Here is a 27021-nt window from a genome sequence, read left to right as displayed (position 1 = left end):
TGGCATTTGCCAACTCTGGTTGGCCTGGGAGTCCTGGGGTGGGTGGGGGAAGTGCCCCAACCTGGAGACAGTTATCAAACGAGGGGTGGGTGGTGAGGGGGTCTCAGAGAATCAAGGTGACTTTTAGTCAGTGTGGGTGGCAATTTTTTTTTCCTTTCCGTAAACAGGACAAGGATTCCCTGGGAAGGAAAATACAACACAACTCAGGAATCTTGAGCTGGTCCTTTAAAACCAGTGAGGATCTTGCAAATTTAAAATTCAGACGGAGAGACTGGGTGGAGCAGGAGAGAAACCTGAGAGGTATTAGCCTGAAGGCCTAATCAGAAGGCAGATTCAGAACCGCCAGGGAGGGTTATGAAAACTTTGTTTGGGGCCTGTGAGTCATGGGCCAGGCAGCTTGGGACTGTGGCCTGGCTGAGCCCAGCTGGAACCTCCCCTGAAAAGCTACAAGCTCCACCAGCACCCCAACCCTGGGCAGGGCAGAGCTCTGGGGGGCTGTGCCAAGAAACGCCATGCGAAGGACACAAAGGCTCCAGCTGCCTGGAGTTCCACTTCATTCATTTGTTCATTCATTCATTCATTCATTCATAAAATATTTGAACCCCTTCTGTGTGCTGGCTGCAGAACTCAGTTTAATGAAGAAGAGAGAAAACAGACAGCCTTTGCCGAGGGACGCACACAACCAGAAGGTCAGGAGGAGAAAGTCAGAGAGAGGGATGTCCACTGTGGGACGAGTGGGGCTCGGCCACCCAGGTGCTGTTCCAGAGCATTCCAGACGCCTGCTTTCTGAGCTAGGCAGCTGGGTGTGGCTGGGGGTGCGGGAAAGGGCAGGGATGAGGTTCAACCAAAGGCAGGCCCAAACCTTCAAGGGCCTCTTGGGCTGTGTGGAGAGGATGGGACTTTGTCCTTGAGGGGAATGGCCAGTTGGAGCAAGCCCAAGCCCGGGTAGAATTCCAGAGCCCAGGAACCCAACGACATTGAGTGCAGCTTCCCATTCTCACAAAAGTGGAGACTGGAGCCCAGAGAGAGTGTGAGTCTGCCCAGACTCACACAGCCGGGTGGTGCCACGCCCAGGTGTCCTGACTCCCAGAGCAGGGTTTTTCCCGCCCCTCCCACTGTCTCTATTATCTTCTAAGACCTGCCCATGGACCCAGGCAGGTGTCTGCAAACACCTGAGGTGGAGGAATGAAGGGTGTGGGCAGGCAAATTGGGTCAGCGCTGTGAATAGGCCCACCCGGGGCAGATGATCCCCTGAGGGGGGCGGGGCCGGCGGGGGGCGGCGTGGGGGTGGCGGGGGCGGCAGGCTTCCTGCAGGGGTGAGAGCTGACTTGCCCCAAGGATGAAGTGAGTCACTGGGGAGCCAGGCTCACACTTCCTCCTTCCTCCGGGCTTTGATCTCAGCTCTCCGGAGGGAGGCGCAGCCTGGATTCCTGGGTGCGGCCCTCCTCCTCGCGGGCCCAGACTGGGGTGCCCGCCGTCTGCACCTCCAACTCCTCCACACACCCTTTCTGAGGCCCTGGTAAGTTTCCATTTTGGCCCAGGGTCTGACCCAAGCTCGCCCCGTCACGTGGACACTGGCGGCAGGAAGTTGTAACCTTCCCTCTCGCACGGCTGAGCCCAGCCCCGCTCCTCTCTGCCCTGTGCCGCGTCCCCGCCCGCCTCCCTCTGGGGCATGATCCGAGATGGCAAAGAACCCAAGGTTGCCCAGCCAGCAGAACAGAACAGTGGCAGCAGGGAGGCTCTCCTTGGTGGTCAGGCCAGCAGGGAGCCCCTGGACGGAGGACCAGAGATAAGGACCCCAGTGGATGCACTAAGGGCCTACTATGTGCCAGGTGCTAACGCAGCCAACAGCCCCAGGAGGCGGAAATGTTAGTGTCTCCATTTCACAGAGGGAAGAGACTCCCACAGTCAGGGGGACGGGATGGCTGTGACATCCAGACAGCACCTAGGGCCCACTCAGGACTCAGGCTGCGGATTTAAAGTGGGACGGCTGGCAAGGTGGCTTGTCTTCCTCCAGCCACATCCAGGTGCCCAGGCGCAGGTGCAGAGGGGCAGAGAGCTGGGTTTGGCTAGTGTCCGGGCTTCCCCAAGAGTGGGAAGGTTGTAGAGCCCCCGGGTAGGGAGGGCAGGGATGAAAAGGGCTGAGGGACAGTGGGCAGGGCGTGAGCCCGGAATGGATGGGGTTGGGGCCCTAGAGGGAAGGACGTAGGTGAGGGGCAGAGGTCTGTCAGTGGAAATTACGGGGGCAGTGCCGGCCCTGGTCATGGGGCTCTGAACCTTGGGGTGACTGTTGCTCTCAGGAAGTGAGCTGTTTGCTCCACATTGTATCCTCAGCCCACAGGCTTCAGGGGACAGTTCCTCTGTGAACATTAATGGAGTGAATGAGTGGGCACTTGAGGCAGCCTGGGGTGCCGTGACTTAAAGGATATTTGACTTCCCTCCTTCTGCCTTGTTATTTTAATAACCACTTTCTTGAGCTATAATATACATACTACAAAATTCAGCCTTATAAAGTTTTTTTTAACAGTCGTTTTTGGTATATTCACAGAATTGTACAGCCATCACTACTATCTAATTTCAGAACATTTGATAACCCCAAAAAGAAACCCCATATTCCATTTCCCCATCCCCTCAGCCCCTGACAATCACTAATCCAATTCCCATGGGTTTGCCTATTTTGTATGTTTCCATGAATGGAATCAATACATGGTCTTTTGTGTCTGGCTTCTTTCACTTAGCATGTTTTCAAGGTTCATCCATGTTTAGCTTGTACCAACACTATTCCTTTTTTTTTATTGAGTAATAGTCCATTGCATGAATACACATTTTGTTTACCCATTCATTAGTTGATGATGGGCACTTAGGTTGTTTGCAGTTTTTGGCTATTGTGAACAATGCTGCCATAAATGTTCATGTACAGGTTTTTATGTAGACATATGTTTTCATTTCCCTTGGGTATATACCTAGGAGTGGAATTGTTGGGACAATTTTTACATCGTTTGAATTCTTTACAATAAGCACATAATTCCTTTTCAGGAAACCAATTAAAATTTTTTTTTCTACAAAGATGAGCTGAATCCATAGAAAAAAAAATAATGGATCAAAATTTGAGATAGGGAAGAGGTAAGGATGGGTTGGGAGCCGAGACTGAGGCCACCACCGGTTGGTGTGTGATTCTGAGCAAATTGCCACCCGCCCTTCTCAGCCTGGCCTGTGAAATGGGGTGGGGCAGAGGACTGAGCTGGAATGAAGATTTTTCAGGGCCCTTCCAACCCTAAGAGCTCAAGGTCTTGAGACGGGCTGGGTTTCCACACCTGGTTAGAGAAATAGGATTAAGGAAATGATCTGGTTTTTTGAGTTCTCTCCCCGAAAGAATAAATAACATGATGTTCGTAGTCCATGCAACAAGGCCAAACTGAACCCAGAAGAATGTTTTAGGTCACTCCCTCTTCAATTCCTAGTTGAGATAAAGAGATATTTAACTCTACCTGCCATTTATCTTCTACTCAAAACCAAGGCTTCTCAAACTAAAATGTGCATAAGAAATCCTGGGAGGTGGGGGAAAAAATTCCTAGGTGGGGATCTTGTGAATATGCAAATACTGAAGTGGGCTCCTGAGATCCTGCAATTCTAATGAGCTCCCAGGTGACGTCAATGCAGCTGGTGCCCAAACCATGATGTAAATAGCAAGGCTCTTTCGCTCCTACACAAGGGAATGAAATGGCACTTGACAGTTCTGCCACCATGCATTAGGGAAATTTATCCTTGTTGGGTGTAGTTGGTTGGATTTCTTACAATTGTTGGATGAGTAGATGAGTGAAAAAACAAAATATATTTGCCTGTTCCAGGAAGAGAGTGAGAGGAAGCAATAATATTTCGTCCTTACAGTAAGATTAGAAGGTCATCCCCACTTTGCAAATGGTGACCAGGCAAATGGCAGCACTATGGCTCGTTCTGCAGTCTGACTCCAAACTCAGCGCCCACTCCCCACTACCCGTGGTCTCCCACATCCTGATGGTTCACTGGACTCGCCTTTCAGCCTTGGATATGGAAACAGTTGCTGGCCCTAGGTAGAAAAGAGGTTTAAGATATCTAAACCCTAGGATCTGCTCCTACAGACATGCAAATTTATGTGACAAAGATGTTCCGTGCTGCAGCATTTATAACAGAAGCTAGAAACTCCATTGCACACCATGGAATTGCTGAAAGATGACATAAAACCGTAGAAACTGACTTCCTGTTAACTTCTATCACCTGTCATTTCTTTCTTGGCTTTCATTACTACTTCTCGTTTGTTTCCTGTCATGTCTATCCAATCTTCTAGAATGTAAATTCTTTGATGACTCGAACATTGCTGGGTCCCTAACTTCTACGCACACAGCAGGGGTTCAACAAATATTTGTTGAATGAATGAACCTAAACATTTTGAGGCAGCAAGTAAAAAAGCAAGTTGCAGAATGTTCTGCGTAGGATGATTCCATTTCTGTTAAAAAAAAATGTTTGAATGCAGGTAGAGAAACGTCTGTAAGATCACATATTAATTACTTGGGGATTGGAACTGGGATTGAAGTGTGGGTGAGTCTCCTCTTCCATTGTTTCATTCTGACTTTTTTACTATTACCATGAATTTCTTTAGGAGTAATAAAAATAAACCATTTTAAAAGAATAATCACCCAAACTTCTTTCTACGTATGCAAGCATGAATAGAAAAGGATGTTTATAAGGATGTTTATTCCAGCATAATTTATAGTGGCAAAAAATTTGAAAATTATCATTTGCTTACTTTAAAATACATATTGCTTTAACTTTTTACAATGAACATTGTAATGGGCTGAATGTTTATGTTCCCCCCAAATTCATGTGTTGAAATCCTAACCCCCAAGATGATTAATATTAAGAGGTGGGGCCTTTGGGGAGGTGATTAGGTCATGAGGTCAGAGCCCTGGTGAATGGGACTAGTGCCCTTATGAGAGGCCCCAGAAACGTCCCTAACCAGATACCAAATACGCCAGTGCCTTGACCTTGGACTTCCCAGTCTCCAGAACTGTGAGAAAATAAATTTCTGTTGTTTATAAGCCACTCAGGCTATGATATTTCATCATGGCAGCCCAAATGGACTAAGACAAACACGCACTTGAGTAATTGAAACAAAAACAAACAAGAGGGTGACGTGTAGGCTCCCCTCTGGCCCACAGTCCGGGTGCCAGTACACCTGCTAAGCCTGGTTTGTCTTTTCTTCTCCCACACATCATGTGAACGGTGGAAACAGTGTCTGGCAACTGTGACCACAAGTGGGAAATAGGTGATCTGCTTTAGAGACCAAATGCCCCATTCTCTGCTGTCTCCTTAAGGACCAACGTCAGAAGCCCTGCTGATGCCAGGGGCTTGTCCCTTGAATCAGTCCATCACCTCCCAACATCCAGGCTTGTCTCTAGAAGGTGGGGTCTCTCTCTGGCTCAGGCTTCATGGACTACCAACCCACACTGATCACACACTCAGGAGAGGATAACCAAAACCACTGGATAAGGGAGAGCTGGGCTGTGTTCTCGGAGCAATCTGGAGAAATAAGTCAGTCCCAAATCTGGCTCTCTCTCTTGGGCGATTTACCGGCCTCATTATCCCACACAGGCTAGAAGGCATGGTGGTGAACTTCTTGGTAATGATCTCCCCAACAAATGTTAACGCAGCTGTGGAGAGAACATTAGGACTTCTTGCCTTCAAGGAGTTGACAGTGTATAATTACAAGTTTGGGGGGTAGAGTGTATGCTTAGCATGAGTGAGGTCCTGGATTCAATCCCCAGTACCTCCACTGAAAAGGTAAATAAATACATACAGTGGTTAAAACAACTTAAGAAATAAAATGTTCATACTCTTAAATTATAGTACATTTTAGATGTTTACATTAAACAAATTCTTTTTAAGACATAGACAAATCACAATGCAATTATGCAGCCACAAGATGATGGGAATTATAAATACATTCTTGCCACAGGCTGCATGGCCTGGTAATGGGACACAAAATTGTCTGGTATGTTGTCTTCTTTCACTCCCGCCTGTGAGTATCGGCCACAGTAGGTAATGTTCAGTGCCTACCCCTGTGTGATCGCTCCGTCACATCACACACATGGTTTGTTTTCATCCCCACGCTTACCTCTATCAGAAATAGTCAAGGGGGAGGGCATATGGCTCAAGTGGTAGACCACATGCTTAGCACACACAACGTCCTGGGTTCAATCCCCAGTACCTCCTCTAAAAATAAATTCAGTCTAATTACCCCCCCAAAAAAAGACCCAAACAAACAAAAAAACCCAGAAATATTATTACTTATTTCCTAATTTGCCAAATGCCCCCTTTTAGAATATGTGTCACAAAACAGAGATCTTCTCCATCCACTTCACCACTGACTGTCACATGGTAGGCACTCCACACATTTTTTTTTAATTGAAGTATAGTCAATCACGATGCGTCAATTTTTGGTGTACAGCATAATGTTTCAGTCGTTTTCCATATTCTTTTTCATTATAGGTTACTACGAGGTATTGAATATAGTTCCCTGTGCTATACAGGAGAAACTTGGTTTTTTTAATCTGTTTTATATATAGTGGTTAATAACTCCTAAATTTTGGTGAAATGAGTGGATATATGATATCCTCATTTATGTGAAATCAAGTGCAGACACACAATGGGATTTAATTATAAGAAAGACTGAATTCCATAAGGCATAATGGCTCCCAGGGCAGATTAGCAGATTAGTGGGGTCCCCCTGACCCTGGCGTTCTATGAATTCACGGAGGTCGTATCTGAGCTGGATTTTGGGAGATGAGTGTGGTGGGGATCTGTGGGGAGAAAGGGGAAAGCATTTTCCACCTCCATCCGCTCTTCTCTCTGAACAACATGATGAGGGAAAAGGCTGTTCAAAAGACTATTACTGATTGAAAAAGCAAGTTTCAGAAGAGTTTCTCTAGAATAATCCCGTTTTAAAAAATTGGAGGGGTGGAATTAGGTTTATTTATTATTATTATTTTTTTATCAGAGATACTGGGGATTGAACCCAGGACCTCATGCAGGCTAAGCATGAGCTCTACCACTTGACCTATACCCTCCCCCCTAAAATGATCCCATTTTTGCAAAAATCAATAATAATATTCCTACCTATAGAAAAAGTTGAGGAATACACACCGTATTGTTGATGGGTGGTAATCTCTGGGAAGATTTTTTTTCTGCTTTGTATTTATATAGTGCTTAAATGTTACGTATTATACATTATATTTGCAATCCGTAAAAAAAAGATAAAAATAACATCTTTACGTTGAATTGTTTTACAATGTATCATATACTTTCCTTTTTCCTTTCTTCATAGAAAGTTCTGTTTTGTTTTTGGATGAGTTGAGATGATCAGTTACTGGAACACTCCTGGGAGTATTTGAAATATGCAGGGTTAATTTGTCTTTAAGCAGAGTGCCCCTAGACCATAGGACCTTAAGTTGATTTTAGGAGGTACAAAAGAATATATGTAACACACATCAGGAAGCATAATAAACTGTAAACTTGCTGCTGAATTTAGGGATTAGAACATTACTGATAATTTGTCTTTCTCTGTCCCATTCCCTGAGTCCTCAACCAGGGAAAATCACTATCTCAAATTTTGTGTTCAACAGTCCTTTCTTTTTATTGTTATTCTCATTTAAAAATAATTTTTATGTTAAGTGCATACCTTCTTAATCAATATATCTATGAAAACGTATCAAGTTGTATACATACAATTTGTGTACTTTCCTATACATATATCTGTTTGTATGGACATCCTTATAAAGCTAGTAATAAAAAAAAGGACAGGTGCTCAGGTGTTCTGCCCCAAGACCAAGGTAGGAGGAACCCCTGCCCTGGCCTTTCCTTTAGAAGAGTTTCTGTATTGGTACAGATCTGCTCTGGGGCTCCTCTACCTGTTCTATCAGTGAGGCTTACCTTTCTGCAATGAATAGTTATTGCTTGTGTAATATGTTTTATTTTTCCATGAAAAAACAACCTACACTACCCTCAGGAAAAACCCTGCAACTCATTCACCCAGATTTGTGATTGCTAATGGTGTTAAAATGATATCACTCCCAAGGTGTTTTAGAACTTAACAGGGATCACACTGAAGGCAAAAGAAGAGAAGCTCCAGCAGTGACATTTCAGTTTGAGGTAGCCACTGCAGTGGGGGGCGGGGGGAGGCCAGGAGCATCGTCAAAGAGCCTCTGAAATCTTGTTACCCAGGAAGCAACACCTGTTAGACACCAAGGCCAGTCCTGGCACAGAGGCTAACATTTCACAGCATTGGGCCAGGGGAATTTGAGGAATGTATTTAATTCTCTAATTACAGAGGGAGACTGGAAGATTAGAGACGTCTTCGGTTGGGCCCTGCCATTTGTCTGGGACTCCGGGCGTCTGAGGAATCTGCATCCATACTTAGCTGTTGACCCTGATTCTTTCTCCAGGGCCAAATTCCACCCTTGCACCAGAGTGAGCTCTACCTAGAGTGGCAGGTGTTTTTAGATGAACAACTGTCTATCTTAGGGAAAACACACAGACCACTAGACTTTTTGAACCCCGAAGACCTGAGTTTGCACACTAACTCTGCCACCCTCAGCACTTAATTTGAGTCCCAGTTTCCTCCTTTATAATGTTAGGATAATACTGCCTCTGTCAAAAAGTTCCAGTGAGCTGAGGTATTGGAAAGGGCTTTGTAAGCTGCAGAGCTCCTGCCGAAGGTTAGTTCTATGGAAGAGACGTCTGTCTAGCCCTCAGCATGAATGTCATCCTGAGTGATTACTCTCCGTGGTCTTTCCTAATCAAGAAAAAGGAGAGATCTGAGTGTAAGTTTTGTAATTCACTTACCCTAATAACATGGGGTAAGAGCTGAATCCCAGCACATGAATCACAGCCTGGACAAAAGCTTGTTGGAAGCATTTCCCAACACTTTGAGCCAAAAAGTTGTTCATTCCTGAGTGTCCTTCCTCTTCTGCATTCCCCATCCAGCCAAAGGCTGACTCAGTGGTAAGAGAAGCAGCATGAGTTCAGCAACACTGTATTTAACATCTTCTTATATTCCTACGTCCAGCCAGACTTCTTTAAGTAAGAAGGACCCCGGAACCGGAGGTCTTCAAGAGACCTAACCAGAAGTTGTCAGAGATGTCGGCAGGGGATTCCGACGTTAGGTGAGAGGTTGGACCAGATAGACACTAAGATCTCTTCCAACTGGAAAGTTCTACATGGAAGAGTTCCTGCCCTCTGGACTGTATGATCTAGTTAGGGAGACAAGACATGAAGAGCATGACTGTGTGTAGAAAAAAGGCCAAAATGAGTGACAACAAAGAAAATGCTGTAAGACCTCAGAGACCATTGGGGGCTGGAGAGGGATACGTTCTTGGAGGTGAATCTGGAGGTGGAGCTGGAGAGGTGAGTCAGATTGGGAAGGAGAAAGGCAAGAGAAAAATACATTTGTGTGGCAAGTGGTAATGGACAATATTATCCAAGGTGAGGATTCAATTGAGCAACCATTTGCTAAGTGTATTTGTGGGGCAGATACAAACCTAAATCAGAATTTCAGTCCTAAAGAAATTCTGAAATACTATCTTGGTGTCAGGCAAGTGACCAGCTCTTCAAGGTGACACTGGTTGGTTCAGTGCACAACAGGGTAGGCTGTTCTTTGTTCCAGGGCAGTGATCCACTGGAGTAAGTGGAAACCTGACCCAAGGATGGCCCATCAACATCATGACCAGAGGGACTTCTGGACTCCTTCCTCTATCTGCTCCTCCAGCCCTCTCAACCCTTTTGCAGTCAGTTGCCTACATAAAATCCATTCTATTTGAACTACCTAGACAATTTCCTGCTTTTCCGAACTGTTCTGATATAGTGTTTGAGAAATGGATAATTAAAAAAAAAAAAACACAGGAGGGAGGGTATAGCTCAAGTGGTATAGCTCAAGCTTAGCATACAACAGGTACTGGGTACAATCCCCAGTACCTCCTCTAAAAATAAATAAGTAAATTTAACTACCTCCCCCCACCAATATAAATAAATAAAAATATATATAAAAAAGAAATTAAAAAAAAAAACAACAAAAACACATTGTATGGTCCTAGAAGTAATCACAGGGCACTCAGAGGAACCCTGGAGCATGAAAGGCACAATCATTCGTTGGGGTAGCACTGAGACTGGTCTGGCTGGAGCATGGATGCTCTGGCAGGTGGCTAAGCTGAGAGGGAGAAGGCTGGAGAGATTCATTTCACTGAGTGCCTATTGCCAGACATTCTTCTAGGCTCTGAAACTTACATTCCAGTAGGAGATGGAGACAGAAACAAGTAAACGAGATTGCAGGTAGAGATAAGCACAAAGAAGAATAATGCAAGGGAAAGATGGGGGCAATGGTGTGGGAACATTCCTGATGGTCACAAAGGGCCTCAGGCTGTGCTAGCTGAGATCTGATTGATGTCAAGGAGCCATGTGCAAATCTCCGGACAGAGCATGACGGGTGAGGAAACAGCAAAGGTAAAGTCCAGAGGTGGGACTAAGCATTGTGTACTTGAATTACTGTTGCAAGGAATGGTGGCTGTTTTTCAACTGGATGAGGTATGTGGGTTTAACCCATCGAGGCACTCCTTGGAGCTGATAGGTATGGTTTAGTGAGTCAGCCTACGTGACTTGGGCCACTTAAAGTTGGAAGGCTTGGATTAGCTGTCACTCGAGCAAGGGTGGGTCCTTGGTCTGTAACTGCAAGTTGGGGTGTGGGGATGTTAGGGGGCAGCAGCAACACTGGTTGAAGGAAAGAGTACAACCTGCTAGGCAGTGGAAGGCTGGAGTGGCTAATCCAACAAAGTCAATGCCACTTGCGTTCTGGACACTGTCGGGGCATCATGGAGCTCACGAGCTCTCACACACACTCTTAGTTCTGTGAGGTATGCAGGGCGGTTTTTATCCTCATATTGCAGAGGAGGAAACTTAGTGAAATGGCTTACGCTTGATCTAGTGAGCTGCAGGCTAAGCTGAGACCCACTTATCCTGACCTCCAAATGAGTGCTTGTTCCTTAAAGAAGACTGTCACATGAACCCCAGCATGTTAGGGGCAGAACTCTAAAAAAGTGCTGAGTGGGGAGAAGCTTGTTTCTGCCTTATTTCACCCCAACTTTATTTATTTAGTCATATCTTGACTCCCCACCTTCCATTTCCAGACACACACAATGACGATAAAGTTAAATGTATTTTTGCAAATGCAAGCATACTGCATTTGAGTATGGGACAAATCTTTTTTCTTTTTTGTGTAATGGAGGTACTGGGGACTGAGCCCAGGACAATGCACACTAAGCCCTACTACTGAGCTATTTCCCTCCCTCCTTGAATGTGGGACAAGTCTTAAATCAATGAAACAGGTAAACTTCTGGAGCAGTGCTCTTCAGTAAGAATATAATGTGAGCCAAACATGTAATTTAAAATGTTTTAGTACCCACATTTAATAATTAAAAAGGGACAGATAGTGGGGGAGGGTATAGCTCAGTGACAGAGTGTATGCTTAGCATGCAAGAGGTCCTGGATTCAATCCTCCATACCTCCATTAAAAAACATAAGTAAATTTAAAAAAGAAAAACCTAATTACCTCCCTCCAAAAATAAAAATAATAAAAAAGTAAAAAAAAAAAAAAAAGTAAATAAATAAACCAAATTACCTCCTCCCAAAAATTAAATAAAAATAAAATAGTTGGACAAAAAACATTTTTTTAAAAAAGAGACAGATAAAGTTAATTTTAATGTAAAAATTTCCATATGTTGGGAGGAGGGTATAGCTTAAGTGGTAGAGTGCATGCTTAGCATGCACAAGGTCCTGGGTTCAATCCCCAGTACCTTCTCTAAAAGCAAATAAGTCAGTAAACCTAATTACCTCCTCCCACCAAAAAAAATTTCAATATATCAAAAATATTTTTTAAAACATATGCCGTATATAAAATATTAATGAGATAGTTTAAGTTCTAAGTCTTCAGGATCTGGTATGCACATTATACTTATAGGACACTCAGTGTAGACCAGCCACATTTCAAGTACCCAGTACCACCTGTAGCTTGGACGGTCTTGGGCAGCGCAACCCCAGAAGCAGAGCTGCTAATATTTGAGTTGACCAGTGTGAGGCTGGCAGAAATCTTTTCAGGGGCAAGATGTCTTCTAACGCCCCACATATCCCATTGAATAAGCATGTACTAGGTCATCCTCCAAGAAAAAAAATAAAAAAGAGCTATAGTTAAGTCAACTTTTTAAATTGTAGAAGATTGTATTGGAACAGCTCTCAGATTATCCAAACTTCAGTCCTGGGCCATATCTCACTCATTGCCTGTTTTTGTTTTGTTTTGTTTTGTTGTTTTATGTTTGTTGTTTGTTTTTTCCTATAGCCTGGGAGCTAAAAATGGTTTCTACATTTTTATTTATTTTTATTTTTTTACTTTTTTTTTTGGCTGGGGGAGGGGGGTAATTAGGTTTATTTATTTATTTATTTATTTATTTATTTTTGGAGGAGGTACTGGGGATTGAACTCAGGACCTTGTGCATGCCAGGCATGCGCTCTACCACTTGAGCTATACCCTACCCCCTGGTTTCTACATTTCTAAATGGTTAAAAAAATTTTTTGAAAGAATAACGCTTCATGACGTGAATATCATGTGAAACTCCAAGCTCAGCGTCTGTTAGAAAGTTACTGTGAAACACCTCCACACTCGTCTGCTTACATTTTTGTCTGTGGCAGCTTTTGAGCTACAATGACAGAATTGCCACAGTAACTAAATGGTCCACCAAGTCCCAAATAGTATTAGTTGGCCTTTTACAGAAAAAACTGGCTGACCCCTGTACTAGACCAGTAGTTCCCGTCCTGTGGGAGGGAACTAGGGCACTAAGAGAGAAAATGATGGGCCTGAGATCACACAGACCACCAGTGGCTGAAGTGAGTCCTCTCTGGTGCCCTGTTAAGTGTTCTTTTTGCTACACTATCACAAAAAAAGCAGGTAAGCAAAAGCTTCTCTTTATCATGACAATGACTGCTCAGTCCTTTTATTTGCCTATCTAAGAGTCTCACACACAGGCCTAACCTAGGTTTTAGTAGGGGCGGCTGTGTCTGTAACCTGGAGGGGGCAGCACTGGCTAAGGTGACTCCAGAATGCAACCTCTTATCCAAGTGATAACTAAAATAGAATCAGTACATTGTTCTGTCTTTGGGGGGATAAAAGGGAAAAAGAAAGCAGGTCAAAAGGGACCTGAATTGCTTTTTTAAAATAAAGATTTTAAGAAAGATTTTACTTATTTATTATTGTATTACTTAATTATTTTTTATTTTGGGGGGAGGTAATTAGGTTTATTTATTTTTAGAGGAGGTACTGGGGATTGAACCCAGGACCCCATGCATGCTAAGCATGCGCTCTACCACTTGAGCTACACCCTCCCCCCTCAGTAGAATTATTTTTAAAAATACACACTGAATATTGAAGTATAATATAGCAAAAAAAGTATTAATAGTTTTTATGTTGACTGCATGTTGAAATAGTATTTTGAGTATATTACATTAAATAATAAAGCCTCCCCCCAGGCCTGAATTGCTTTTGATGATGACATGCATACATACTAGTGTAAATGTAAGACATTTTCATTTTTTTTTGGACCAGTTGCCAAAGGTGAGTTCAAACACAGAACATCTCCATATCTAGCTACAAGTGAAAGAACAGAAGCCAAATCGGCAGCGAAAAAAAGGTAGGCATTTCAGAGAAAAGCACCCACGCATTAAAAAAAAAACCCAAAACCCTATTTTCTGAGTATAGGGGAATATGGAGAGGAAATGAGTTCTCTGAGAGCCTTAGGGACAGTTTTAAGTAGGCAGTGGAGCTGTGCTCATGACCCAGATTTGTCTTCGTTCTGAGTGGGCTGATGAAGAGGTTCCATCTCTTCATTTTGGGGATGTCTAATCATAAAGTGTGGCTAGTGAGGCTTGCAGCCTAGTATCAATGAAGTATTTATGAAGTATAATTAATGTTTGCAATGGGCTTTGAGATCCCTCAGATTAAAAGGCGCCCTGTGCAAGATGGAAGATGGGCTGGTGTTACTGTGAGGGCAGATATGTGTTGTGGGTGTCACCACGGTTGTTGTTTACTGAGGTGGCAGGGGGAAAAAGTAGGTTAAGACCAGGTGGCACAATCCTTCAGTGTGACCCAGAACTGGACCACTGGAAATCTGTACAGGTGGACTAGCACATCAGATGGTGTAGGGAAATTTCACTGAGAATGCATAAATCCCCAGAGATTAGCTTCATAATCATGCCTAGAATAAATCTGGTGGGGCTAATTAGAAAAACACGTATGGCACTTCTGTCTTTACAAGAAGTTGTATTACTCAGCATATTTTTTCCTCAGCCTGAGCTTAACTTCTGAGATTTTCTGAGAACTGAGTATTTTTTTTCTAAGTAATCCTAAAAGGCCGGGTGCTGGGTAACCACAGGAACGAGGCTGGTAGCCTAATTAAGCATCCCCATACTGCAATACTCAAAAACACTTATGGGAATCCCAGTGTGTTCCTAATGTCTAATTTCTAAATTTAATCCTAAATTGCTCCACTGAATCCTCTTGTATGACCTCGGTTAATTATGTAATATCTAATCGCCAGTGATAATGATGAAAAATTGAAAATCATGGCGTGAGTTGACTGACTCTCCATGCAGGTATTCCATCAGGACCAAAGATTAGGCCTTCTCCCAGGAATAAAACTTCAGCGTAAAGGAAATTGCTTTCCAACTCTAGCAATTTAGTATATTAGTTACTTTAGTCCTTAGAATGACGAGAGAATGGAAATGCGCTGAATGGGATTTTTTTTTTTTTCTGATTTTATTTTTAGTCAGAACTTTGGTCCAAAACAGTCTTCTAATATATGGGAAGACCATACAAACTTACCATGAAAATAGTCCAATGTATTTGGGATATGTTAAGAAATCCTCAGCAGAAACATCTATAAATGTAAAACTTTATTCTGTTACCTAGAAAAGTAAATCCACAACTCCAATACTGTATTTATGTTGGAAATTATGATCTACCAGAAAACAAAACAAAGAAGAAAAGAGAAAGAGAGGTATTATACCACTCATGTGCCCAGTATTGTAAACGTAACTTGGAATTTAATTTATGACATTCACATAAAGCTAATTGACTGAGATGGTTTTGGTTTTCTGACCCTGGTATATTTTTGCCTGTTCTGTAGTGTTTCATGGTTTATAAGGTCAAATCCTATTTTATATAATGTTATATTCCATCTCTCAGTTTCAAACCAGTAGACAGAACCTTTAGGTCTTGGTATATCCCTCAGAGGGGAAAAAAATCCAACTTAACAGTGATTCTGTTTCCATATTTATATCGTGTTTCTCATTTAAGGAGTAAAAAACTCTGTGGACTTAACTCCAACTCTTCCTAACATAATATCTTAGATTTGAATAGCATTTCTCAGATTATAAAGCACTCTTACATCCATTCTCTCATTTTACTGGGTCTTTGGAACAACCCTGTGGGGTAGATACAGCATATGTAGTATAGTTATTTAATAGATTAATTTCTGAAAATTAATCCAATGAGTATTTATTGAATGACCCCTGTTTGCCAGACACTCTTTTAGATAATGACCATTCAGTCGAAAATAAGAGGCACCAAGAGCACAAACAACAAAAATGTTTGTGACTTGCCCAAGAGCATAGAGAGTAAATCCAAAACCCTTTGACTGATGTACTGGATCATTATTCCCATCCTCAGTTGAAAAAGCCCAAATAACCTACTTATCTCAACTCTGTCTCTTAGTACATTAGTGGTATTCCTTGTATAGACTTGCTCAACCACGTCTACTCACCAGCATTTTCTCCCAGACATTCCAGCTTCCGTTCTTTCACAAGATGAACTATTTTATACTCCCATCTAAAGCCAGTTCCTTCACATATGCAGTCACCTCTCTCCCACACATGGCAATTCTCTACTGCATCAGTAATGTTGTTTAAAAAAAAAAAGTATTGTAATTTTCTTCCACTTAAAAACAAATGTCTCTCAATTGCATTCCTCCAGCCTCTCACCCTTCACCAGGTTTCACTCCATTTTTCTGCTCTCCTTTTGCAGCAAAAGCAAATTCCTCCCATTCTCTCATTTCTAAGTCAAGTAAGTATTTCTTATAAATGAACTAGGAATGTTTCACACACAGATAAGTAAGCTCAAATATTCAGAGGAACTGGTCACCAAAAAACAAAACTGGTTTTATATTTCTTCGCAAGGCAGAATTACAACCAATGGTTAGAAACCTCCAGCATGATCGTTGTACAAATAGTTTCAATTTCTCCAATATATTGGATGCTATACTTTTTCAAAGTAAGAAATGAGATACAAACCATTTAAAAAAAAAAAATAGTATTCTTGGACCTCTCAAGGAAGTTGAATTTTCATGACATATCCTCCACACCAGCAACTGATGCGCTCATACCGTCAGAAAAACATCTCAAGTCAACTAACTGGTTTGTTAAGGAAGTGGTCTTTTGTTCCTCAGTTATCTTTTAAGTTCCACATCAGTGATTCTCAGGAGGTATGAGAAAAATCCCACAAAGCAGATGTATCAGAATCCCTGGAATACTGCTATCCCATTTTAGGGAGACAGGCTTCCTAAACCCTAAATGAATCAGTTAATCACTTACCAGTATGAACTGATAAAAGTATAGTGTGTCCTGGAGAGGAGGGTATAGCTTAAGTGGTAGAGTGCATGCTTTGCATACACAAGGTCCTGGGTTCAATCCCCAGCACCTTCTCTAAAAATAAATAAGTAATTACCTTCCCCCCAAAATAAAAAATAAAAAGTATAGTGTGTCCTGGTACAAGGGGAAACAGTTGAAAACTATTCTCTCTAAGCTGGAGGGAACAATATTTCATGAGTAATTAGAAGATACAAACTTAACTACATAATATGCTAGGCTTCATCCAAATTGATAAATACTTCAAAATAAAGATTGTTTCAACAATTATTAAGTATAAATGTTTCAGGATAAAATATATGTAATACTTTGCATTTTACATGCTCCAATAAGGAATGACAAGGTAATACAATTGAAGCTAAAAATGTTAATGTCTGTATCAGTGCACAGGATTCTGAAGGTGGAACTTGAACCCAGGATGATAAATACATTTTCAAATAAAGAATGTAGCCAAACTAGTTAACTGTTTTGGGGGATTTGTGGAACAAGAGCAGGCTCCAATATGACAGGTAGAGAAAACTTGTTAAAAGGAAACTTCTGGGCACTTAACTACTAGGGCATTGCCATTTTTTTGTGATGGAGTCAGTTTGTTATCATTACTCTAATACTTTTACAGGAAGTCCAAGAAAAGCTGCGAAGTCATCAGTGATTATTGAAGTTTACGCTTGAGAAACCAGGGTAAAGTCTGCTTTGTTCCATCTCTAACCACTGCATGACTCCCTGAATCGCCTCCGACGACTGGTGAGCACTGATGCATAAATAAATTCCAGGAAAATCTCTCTGCTAGACTATTTGTCCTACTAACCAAATTCTTACAAGTTCCACATTCAGAATTTGCAGATTTTATAGGATAGTATTCTTTCTCAAAGAAATCCTGTATTATTCGTATCATTATGTAACAGATACAAGGCTAGAAGCAAATTGTTACATTCTTCCAGAAGCTTATTAAAGGTTTTGAGTTTCTGAGCACTGATCTAGGAACTTTCTGAAACTTTTGGTACTTTATACCATCATAGTCCCTGGCATCTTTCCCTCCAAGTCTACTGTAGTACTTTTCCAAAGGTTAGACTTCAGACTAATTTTGTTTTCTTCAGTCCAGTCCAATCAAGCTTCTGCCCACTCTGCTCCACCAAAACTGCTTGTGTCAAGATCACCAAGGACCTCCAGGTTGCTCCAAGGGTCAGTTCTCAGGCCTCATCGTAACATCTCAGCAGCATTCCACAGTGGATCATTGCCTCCTTCAAATACTTTCTTCACCTGACTTCTGGGACACTGCTCCTCTCTTGGTTTTCCTCCTACCTAATTGGTTTGTTCCTACTCAGGTTGCTCTGCAAGTTCCTTTCGTCAGAGATCTCTTAAGTGAGAAGTGCCTCAGGGCTTTCCTGGGTCTTTCTTTCTACATCAACACTGACTCCCTCAGTGATGTCATTCAGTTTCAGACTTTGGATGCCATTTATATGCTGACAACTCCCTGATATACTCACATGAGATTATGTATTACAGATATAATACATGTCTTCAGAACTTCCTCCTGAACTACTCATATTGAACAGCCTATCTAATGTTTCTGCTTGAATTATCTAATAAATACTTCAAATTGAACACGTCCAAAACCAAACTCTTAATATTCGCCTGGAAAATAGTTCTATCCAGTGTTCCCTATTTCAGTTGATTGCAGCTTGATCTTCCTAGTTGTCCAGGTTAAAAACCTCAGGCTCATCCTTGACTCCTCTTTTTATCAACTCTATATTCAATCCACCAAAAAGTCCTCTTGAATTTACCTTCTGAATGTATCCAGGATCCCTTAGTCATTGAAGTTCCCATTTTTCATTTGGATTACTGAAAAGAGCCTCCTTCTGGGCTCCTGCTTCTATCCTTGGTCTCTTATTCTCAATACTTCTCAAAACCTAAGTCATATCATGCAACACCTCCACACCAAGTTAAAGCCAAAGCCTATGGCCTACCAGGTTCTACAGATCTGCCTCCTACTCTCCTTCCTCCTGGGTGTACATCATCTCTTGTACTCTCCCTCTTGCTCATAGTTTCAGCCACACTGGTTTCTTGCTATTTTTCATGTGCCAGTCATGCACCTAACTGATGGCCTTTGCACTTGCTGTGCCCTCTCCCTGGAGACTTTTCCCTAGATATCCGCAGAGTTTGCTCCCTTAGCTCCTTCAAGTTTTTTTTTTTTTTAATATTATATGTGCCTTTTAATTTTTTTTAATTAAAAAAATTGTTATTGAAGTACAGTTACAATGTGTCAATTTCTGGTGTACAGTACAATGTCCCAGTCATGCATATACATATATATATATTCGTTTTCATATTCTTTCTCATTAAAGGTTATTACAAGATATTGAATATAGTTCCCTGTGCTGCTATACAGAAGAAAAATTTGTTTTAGCTCCTTCAAGTCTTAAATACCTTCTTAATGAGGCCTACCCTGATTACCCTACTTAACATGACAAAACATGCTTCCTTTTTCTTATCCTTCTCTATATTTCCCTGAAGTACTTACTGCTCTTTTTATTTTCCTTTATATTATATTCATTCTCTCCTCCCCACCCCCAGCCCCCTGCCTCCTCCCCAGTAAGTTCCATGATTACAGGGATTTGTTTTAATCAGCAATGTATCTTAAGTACCTGGAATAGGATCTGGAACAAGGTTGAGGCTCAAAAATTATTTGTTAAGCAAATAAAAATATTGACTTTAAGAAGTCTTTTTGCTGTATTGTCTAACCAGGCCATTTAAACTGTGATGCCAAAAAGATAAACCTACAGGTTTCATGTAATCTGTAAAACTGTCAGGATAGAATCTTGTTTTAGGGATGACAGTTTTTACTCTGGCAGGACAAACAAATGTTGGATTGTTCAGAAGCTTTTTTTTTTTTTTTTTTTTTGAGCTTAGAATTTTATTTTATTTTATTTATTGAAGCAGAAGCATTTTTTAATAGATGTATTTCTATTTTTCTAAGAAACATACCATTGGCTGCAAGAATTTGTTCTTTGAACTCCAGTATTTCTGAAGTGCTGAACTTCTGAGTTTTGCCTCAGAGGGGAAAAGACTATTACAGCATGTGGGAGTGCTTAACTACTGCCAAAAATATTTTGAAGAACTTCCCATATTTAAAGGAACTCATTTATCTTTTCCAGGAAAAGGCTATTATTGTTTTAAATTCCCTCCTGTGCCAGAGTTTGGCATAAAAAGCTGTCCTTTCCTGAAATAGAGATATTTAATATTTAATATTTCTCTATATTTTTAAGAGAAGTTACACACAAGCTTCACCAAATGCCAAAAAATAAACAAAATCAAAGGCATGAGCCACAGGGGCCTAGCACATACCATTTCAATTCCACACTGGCTGTCAACGATCTGGGTAAAATCAAAAGTTTTGGTAACACCTTATCTCTGTTAGGGGACACAAAGTGATACAGATTAACTCAGAATCTCAGTTTAAGAATGAGAAAGAAAAACTACAGGAACAATGGTTCGATAATTCTATAATTTACTAGTCCTGTCTGGTTTGACAAACTGAAGAGACCTAGGACTACATATACAAACATATTTTCCCTCCTGGGGCAGATCATGAGGCTGTGAGAATTCATAATCTGTTTATTTGAACAGAGCTCCCTGCATGTTTAAAGTTCACCTGTTTCACATAGTGTTTGGGCTTTTTGGCCTAAGAAGTTGGAAAATGTTTTGAGGCCGACAATAGGATGGAAAAGAGGGTTATTCCTAAATTTCTGTTCAATTGCTTTGTCAATGTATGATATTGATTGTAAGAGAGAGGTGAAGAGTGCAAGATACCACCTACTCGTAAGAAAATATTAATGGCAAACATTCTTGTGCAAAAAAGGGTGTGCTTTTTGTGTCAAATGCAGTAGCTAAGGGTGTGAAGTTAAGTACTTGTTTTTACAAATTAAATCAAATTCTAGGAATTAGAATTGTTTAAACAGATACCTCTACATCTCTACAAAGTGAAGGAAGTGTTGTACACTCATTCTCTGAATTTCATCTGTGTGGCTAATATGGGACATGACATTTTGTTTGCATTATTAGGATAACATTCTAATTCCTCAATACAATTACAGTTTCACAGTATTTAATTTTGGTTGTGCAGGCAAAAAGTAACAGCATTTAAAAATAGTACATTTTGAGGCTCTCACCACCAAAAGAATGTACAGTATTGTGCTTTACAGAATCTTGACTATAAAAAAAAAAAATCAAATCTCAATGCAGTACTTTTAGTCATACTGGAACTGAAACAAAATTGGGAATCTAACAGCCACTCCTTAGTTCTTTCATCTGGAAGCCATCAAGCCCTGATCTGTTCTCTCAACAGCAAATACATTTTTTATATTTTCATCCTATCATTATAACTCTACCCCCCCATTACTGAAACAGATAACCAACCCCCTATAATTATACATAGTAAAAGAAAAAAACAAAACCCTACTGTAGGTGTGACACCAAAAAACTTGAGCCAGAAAAGGCTGGCTCGGCTATGAACTCATGCTGCTGTGGAGGAAAAAAAAAAAAAAAAACCTTAAAAAAATTAAACGAAAATACCTTGCACAAAAAGCAAGACTACAAGACAAATTTAGCAGCGTTACTCTTGAATTTCCTGGCTTTGTTGATTCGCGTCGCAAAGTTAAGATTAAAACGCCAAGATTCACATTTAAATATTTCCCTTGAAATCAGAAAAACAATAGCTCTTTCAGGATTTGAAATGACACTGGAAGGCACATAATAGAGACTTTATTGAGTCACTCTGTTATTTACATACTCATAAGGGATTTTAAAAAGAAGTTAAATGGAAGATGTTCTCAACAGACAGAAATAAGATATTCCAACCTATTGTTCCAGTTTATAGCTCAGATATAAATAATGGGCTATAAAACCTGATCTGAAAATAGTTGTGCAGGGCGTGCTTCAGAGCCAGCCAATGAAAAGCAACGTCTCGCTTCTCCGACGGCTGACAGCGCTTGAAAGACACCACTTTTTTTTTTTTTAAAGAGCCCGACTTCTCGGTTACACTGGCGTTTAGCATCTTTTGTTGGGTCTCCCGCTCTGCAGTTAACTATTTGCACAGCTCCTCTGCGGCTCACGGCACGGCATTCCAGCAGGTTTACTACGTCCAGCAGCACAAGGCTGCAGAAAGCGCCTGCATTCCCGGGGTGAAATGACAGCTTCCCACGCTTCAGAATAAGCACTGCCTCATAAAATCGATCCCTTTCACGTTACAAGGGTGGGGGTGAGAAATCCCACTTTTGAAAGACTTGGATGGAGGATAGAAAATAATTGGTACTTCGTGCACGCCCCTCGGAGCTTTTCAGAGGTTCCCACGCCGTGCGCACTAAGCGCGCGTCCGGGGCGGGTCGCAGTGGAGCCCGAGCCCAGCTTTGAGCCCAGAGGCGAAGAACAAAGGGGACGCGCCCGCCTTCGCTTCCGCGGCGGCTCGCGCCAGGTCGCCGGCCCCGCCCCCACCCCCGCCCAGGGAGCGCGCCCCTCCCCCACGACCACGCGAAATGGCGGCCACGCCACAAAATGGCAGCCCGGCCAGTCCCCAGGCGGGCGCTGGCGGAGAAATAAAAGACGCCGCGGACGCCTTCCCCCAGCGTAGGAACGCCAGCCCGAGCTTTCTGTTGGCAGTCGGGGCCCTGGTGCGTCTCCCCGTAGCCACATGGAGAAACCCAGCCTTCCGGGGCAGCACCGCCACCACCAGTCCAAACGACCAGGCGCCTTTGTGCCTGCGCAGCCTTTGTGCTTCCAAATGGCCTCCTCTTAATGAGGCTCTTACCTAAATGGGTACAAAATGGGAAGGACTGGGCCTAGGCACACCTGCCTGGCGACCCTGGTCCACCTAGGACTTGACTCTGACTCCACTGGGTGCGGCGAGGGAGCGTCTCTTCTTAGGGTCTCCACACTTGCAGCTTTAGCTCCAGGTCACCAAAGAGAAGACAGGAAAGAGGGGATCCAAGAGAGCCCCACCAAAGGAGAGGAAATTAAGGCACCAGGGGCAGAAACCCCAGACCAGTCCTTCATCAGCCACGTGGAATCCCAAAGCACTGAGCCCACACTGGCGAGCACAGAGAAGAGCCCCCCATTGCGCAGGCAGCTCCAGAGCGCGAACTGTCGGCTTTCAATCCACCATGAAACATCCAGTGAGCATGAGGCTTTTTTCATGGGTCCCCCTGCCCTCTCCCTTCTCCCTATGGTGAGGGGCCTTGGGGGCTGAGCACTGGCAGAGGAAAGAGCAGCTGCTGCGGTCACCATACTTTTTCCCCGGGAGTGAGGGTCTCGGTGGGCTTGGGCTTTGCTTTGGTCCTGGCTTGATGGATGGAAGCAGTGGTTGCGGAGTGCTTTAGATTTTTCGCTTTTATTTCTCTTAAACGTTCGCTTCCCTGCTTTCCCCATCCCCCAGCTTCCCTTGGGCTCCGTCCTTCCAGAAACTTCTCAGGGAAACTCAGCAAAAAACCACAAGCTCCAACACCGCCTCTCCCCCGGAGCATGCGTGACGCACCGGGCGGCAAGCTCAGCACGCGCGTGTGAGAGTGGTACGTGAGCGCGCGGGCGCGCTCACCCTGCGGGGCGGTTCTCTCTCAATGAAGGGAACAGGTTTTTCTCCCCTCCCCCAACTTTCCATCCTAGCGCAAGCGCCTTGGGCCAACTCCCCTGGCCTTTGAGAGAAGGGGGAGGGGCAGGCCCAAAGCGCTGGAGTCTCTGCTCTGTGCGCCTGCGCACTGGGTTGTCTTGGCGGTGCTGTTTTTCCGTGCAGCTTGTGGCGGTGTCTTTGATGTGAAGAGCGTCTGAGCACCTTGGTTATGCCCTCCTCATTGTATCCTCTACTGCCACTCAGGGAAACTGTCGCCTCTTGAGGGGTTATTAATTACCTCCCACGGGTTTCCTGGAAGATTGCCCTTCCCTTTGTGTCTTAAGGGCTGAGGTTGGACTGTGGCTCGTTGGCCCCCTTCCATTCCTGCCTGCGCCATGTTTAGAATGTCTCCTGGTTGGAATCAGGGACTGGAGTGTGTTAGAGCCTTCTCCAAACTAGGGGAAACAGCCCTGGCCGGAGGAGTGGGTGATGGCCGGGCTGGCTTCCATCAGGCACTGCCTGCAGTTATTGCTCACTAAGCCAAAATAAAGGTATCCTTTAGTTGGAACACTGCCCTTGGTCCTTGACACCAGCCTGTCCCGAGCTGGCACCGCTGGCCTTTGGGTTGGTTCTCCGTGTGTGGATGCAGACAAAGAAGGGGCCTTGGCTTACCGTTTTTGTTTCCGTTTGCAGAATTGAGCTCCGAGCGTGGTAACCATAGTAACTGCATTTACTCTTTCTTAAGGTGCCTATTGTTCTCTCCTATCCTCTTCCTTTATGAGTGTGATGGAGAGTACAGCCAGGATTGTGGGTTCTTAAAAAAACCCAACCCCTCACCCACCGAAGCTCGTTACCTTGCTAGGTAATCCACTTCCAACCAACCCTGTTTTTGAAATCCATAAGGTTAATTAAGGTCTTCTTGGCAGGGCGTAGAGGCTTGCCACTTCTCCAGTCTGAGCTTTATTTCCTTGCCACCCTGCCTTTTGAAGTACTTTCCTTTCCCTGGTGCAGTAATTGCCTGCCTATTAGTGCGTAATGTACCTTCAGATCCTCAGAAATAGAAGGTTTAAAAGAGGGAGATTGTTTCCGAAGAAGACACCTTGGGGGCTCCTAAAGACTGACGTGGCAGTTGCAATTTGGCATTTTGTGGTCGCGAGCACCTGCTAACTCACCTGCAGGTGATAGTGCGCCGTTGACCACGCCGAGTCCGAGGTCAGTCCAGGTCATCGTACTGGGCAGAGCCACTCAGTGAGTCCTACCGAAGGGAGATATTTTTTTCCTGGTGGGAATTTTGAGCTGGTGCCAGATTCCTTACGGGAATTCTTAGCTATCTGGAGGCTGTTGAAGTACTAGCAAGCAGTCGGGTTTTCCCCCCTGCTAACAAGGCTGTACCGTCATTTGAGACTTGGAAATGACCTGATCAACAGTCCCTTGAATTTGCAGAATTTCTTTTAAAGATCCTGTCTTAACAATTTATGGTTAAGGAGAGTCTTTAAAGACAATGTTCCTGTGGTTAGGATAACGCTACTAAATAAGGGGAAGAAAATTTTGAGTATGTACGTTTTGCAATTTTAAAGAGGCATAAAATCAAAGTTCATATGTGCTGTCTAATAATTAGAATCTCTGGAAAGGTGACCTTGAGGGAAACAATATATTTAAGTTGAAAACTATGAAGAACAAAAATAACTTGGCTTAAAGCCACTTTTAGGTTGAATTTCTTTTTTAAAGTAAAGGGTTTATGCTTGGGTGTGTGTTTAAATTATCTTGTGGAGGTGGGGAAAACACAACCTCTTTTTATTAGTTCATCTCCCTGTGGGCCCCTCCTACCAGCTAACAGTATGCAGTGAAATCTTTATGACTTGCTGGTTCTGTTTTCTCAGAAAAACTATATTAAGTTAATCTAGCATCTTCAAAGAGTTATCTTGAGGCAAATGCATTTTAGATGAGATCGGGCGCATTCAGGGTGGTATGGCCCTAGACAAGGCAAATGCTTTCTAGACAAAATATTTTACAAATAGAAGTGTAAGGGATGCTTCCCAGGACTTTTGTAGTATATGGCCTGAAAAAATTATATTATCTGCTCTATCAAAGACTGAAATTTAACTGTTTAAATATAAATATAAATTACTTTTAAAGTAATTCCAGCATTTAATTCAGAAATGCATCATGTTCTACTTAGTCTTTAAATAGAAGGTGGTTTTATTTTAAGCCAAAAGGTTTCAAGTGTCTTAATTATGGAATAGTATATAAAATTAGCAGTCATCACCATTTTGAGGATTAATGGCAAAGTAATGAGGCAGTTATGTGATTTAAAGAAGCGTTAATATTAAATAGCAATAATTGAGTTAAAATAGAAAGTTTTCAAACATATTTTAAGCCAGTTCATGAGTTTTTTAGTTCTTAAAACTACAGCAAGGCCTTTCAGAGGTGCAGTAAGGGAGCTTAAAACCCTAAGTCTGAAAACTTCAGTACACATGTAACAAGTTACTAAACGTGTTTTATTTGGTATTATAATTTTTGAGATTCCATCAAGTGCATTTTGATAGTCTTCTCTGAATTAATCAGTAGCCTTGATTTGCATTATATTCTGCTTACTTCTTGTTTAAGTGAAAATCTCTTAGACCTGGGGTGTTTTGGCTAATGTATATCATTTATAGTGAAGAAGTTAAGTTTTTTTCTCACATGAGGATTGGCAGAGTTTTAAAAGGTTGAATGAACTATCTGAATTAACATAGAGAATAATAATGTTTTGTTCACATGGGATCTGTTAACATAAATATGTTGATTTAACGTAGTCAAGTAATCAATATTTCAGAGGCACCCTTAACTAAAGTAACCCAGATGTGGCTTCCAACTCATTTTATTATAACTTTTTTCTAACCATAAAAGCAACACATGATGACCAAAGAAAAGTTTAGAAAATACAGATAATTAAGAACTTTTTAAAAAATTTAAATTCTACCATGTAGGCACAACCATGATTAGTATTTGCAAGTATCCTTCTGGTCTATTTTTATTAAATGTTGTAAACATTAATAAGTTGTATTCACAAAGGTATATTAGCAGTATTTCCTCATAGAAGGAAGTTACTATTTTAGCAACTTTCCAAGGAAATGGTAGAAACATAAGAATTGATTTTTTTAAAGAAAATACCAGCCATTATATTCATTTCTGGAAACCAGAAACAATTTGGAATAAATTATTTAGCTTTCTTGGAGAGTTGACTAGTAGATTATGAAGTGTTATGCTGAAAGAATGATTTAGAGAAGGACTAGCTAGCTATTACGGTTCAGCTGATTGGAGTTTTGATCATTTATGTATGTATAATTTCACCAGAGTGAGCCTGCTATATCAAAATAAGTCTGTTAATAGACTAGTATGTCTTTTTCACCCTTTGACCCTCAGAACTAGCAAGGTGTCAAACACTCTTTGAAAATAATATAGTAATGTTGTCTGTTTTATTTTCTGTTTTGGAAAAGAAAAAACAAACTCTGATTCTAATAATAAGAATTTGTTAGTATCGTCAAGTTCTCCTGTGGCTGGGACTTTGATAATTTTAGAGCTACTTAATATATTTTTACATGATGCCTTTAGGAACAATTGTTTATCTTTTAAGTGTCTGTTTTCTCATGAAACAGTTTAATTTTAATAGTGTG

General features: G+C 42.1%; 1 long non-coding RNA gene across 1 annotated transcript; it reads left to right on the top strand.

Moving 5' to 3' along the window:
* Positions 1-267: 267 nt before the first annotated feature.
* On the top strand, positions 268-19019 carry LOC123617546 (uncharacterized). Its single transcript, XR_006725701.2, has 3 exons — positions 268-1519; positions 17387-17511; positions 17865-19019. It is a non-coding gene; the product is annotated as an uncharacterized LOC123617546 (long non-coding RNA).
* The last annotated feature ends 8002 nt before the right edge of the window (positions 19020-27021 follow it).

Source organism: Camelus bactrianus, chromosome 13, assembly GCF_048773025.1.
Source record: "Camelus bactrianus isolate YW-2024 breed Bactrian camel chromosome 13, ASM4877302v1, whole genome shotgun sequence".
Taxonomy (NCBI): Eukaryota; Metazoa; Chordata; class Mammalia; order Artiodactyla; family Camelidae; genus Camelus; species Camelus bactrianus.
The sequence above is the reverse complement of the archived record's forward strand: the minus strand, read 5'-3'. Positions and strand labels throughout refer to the sequence as shown.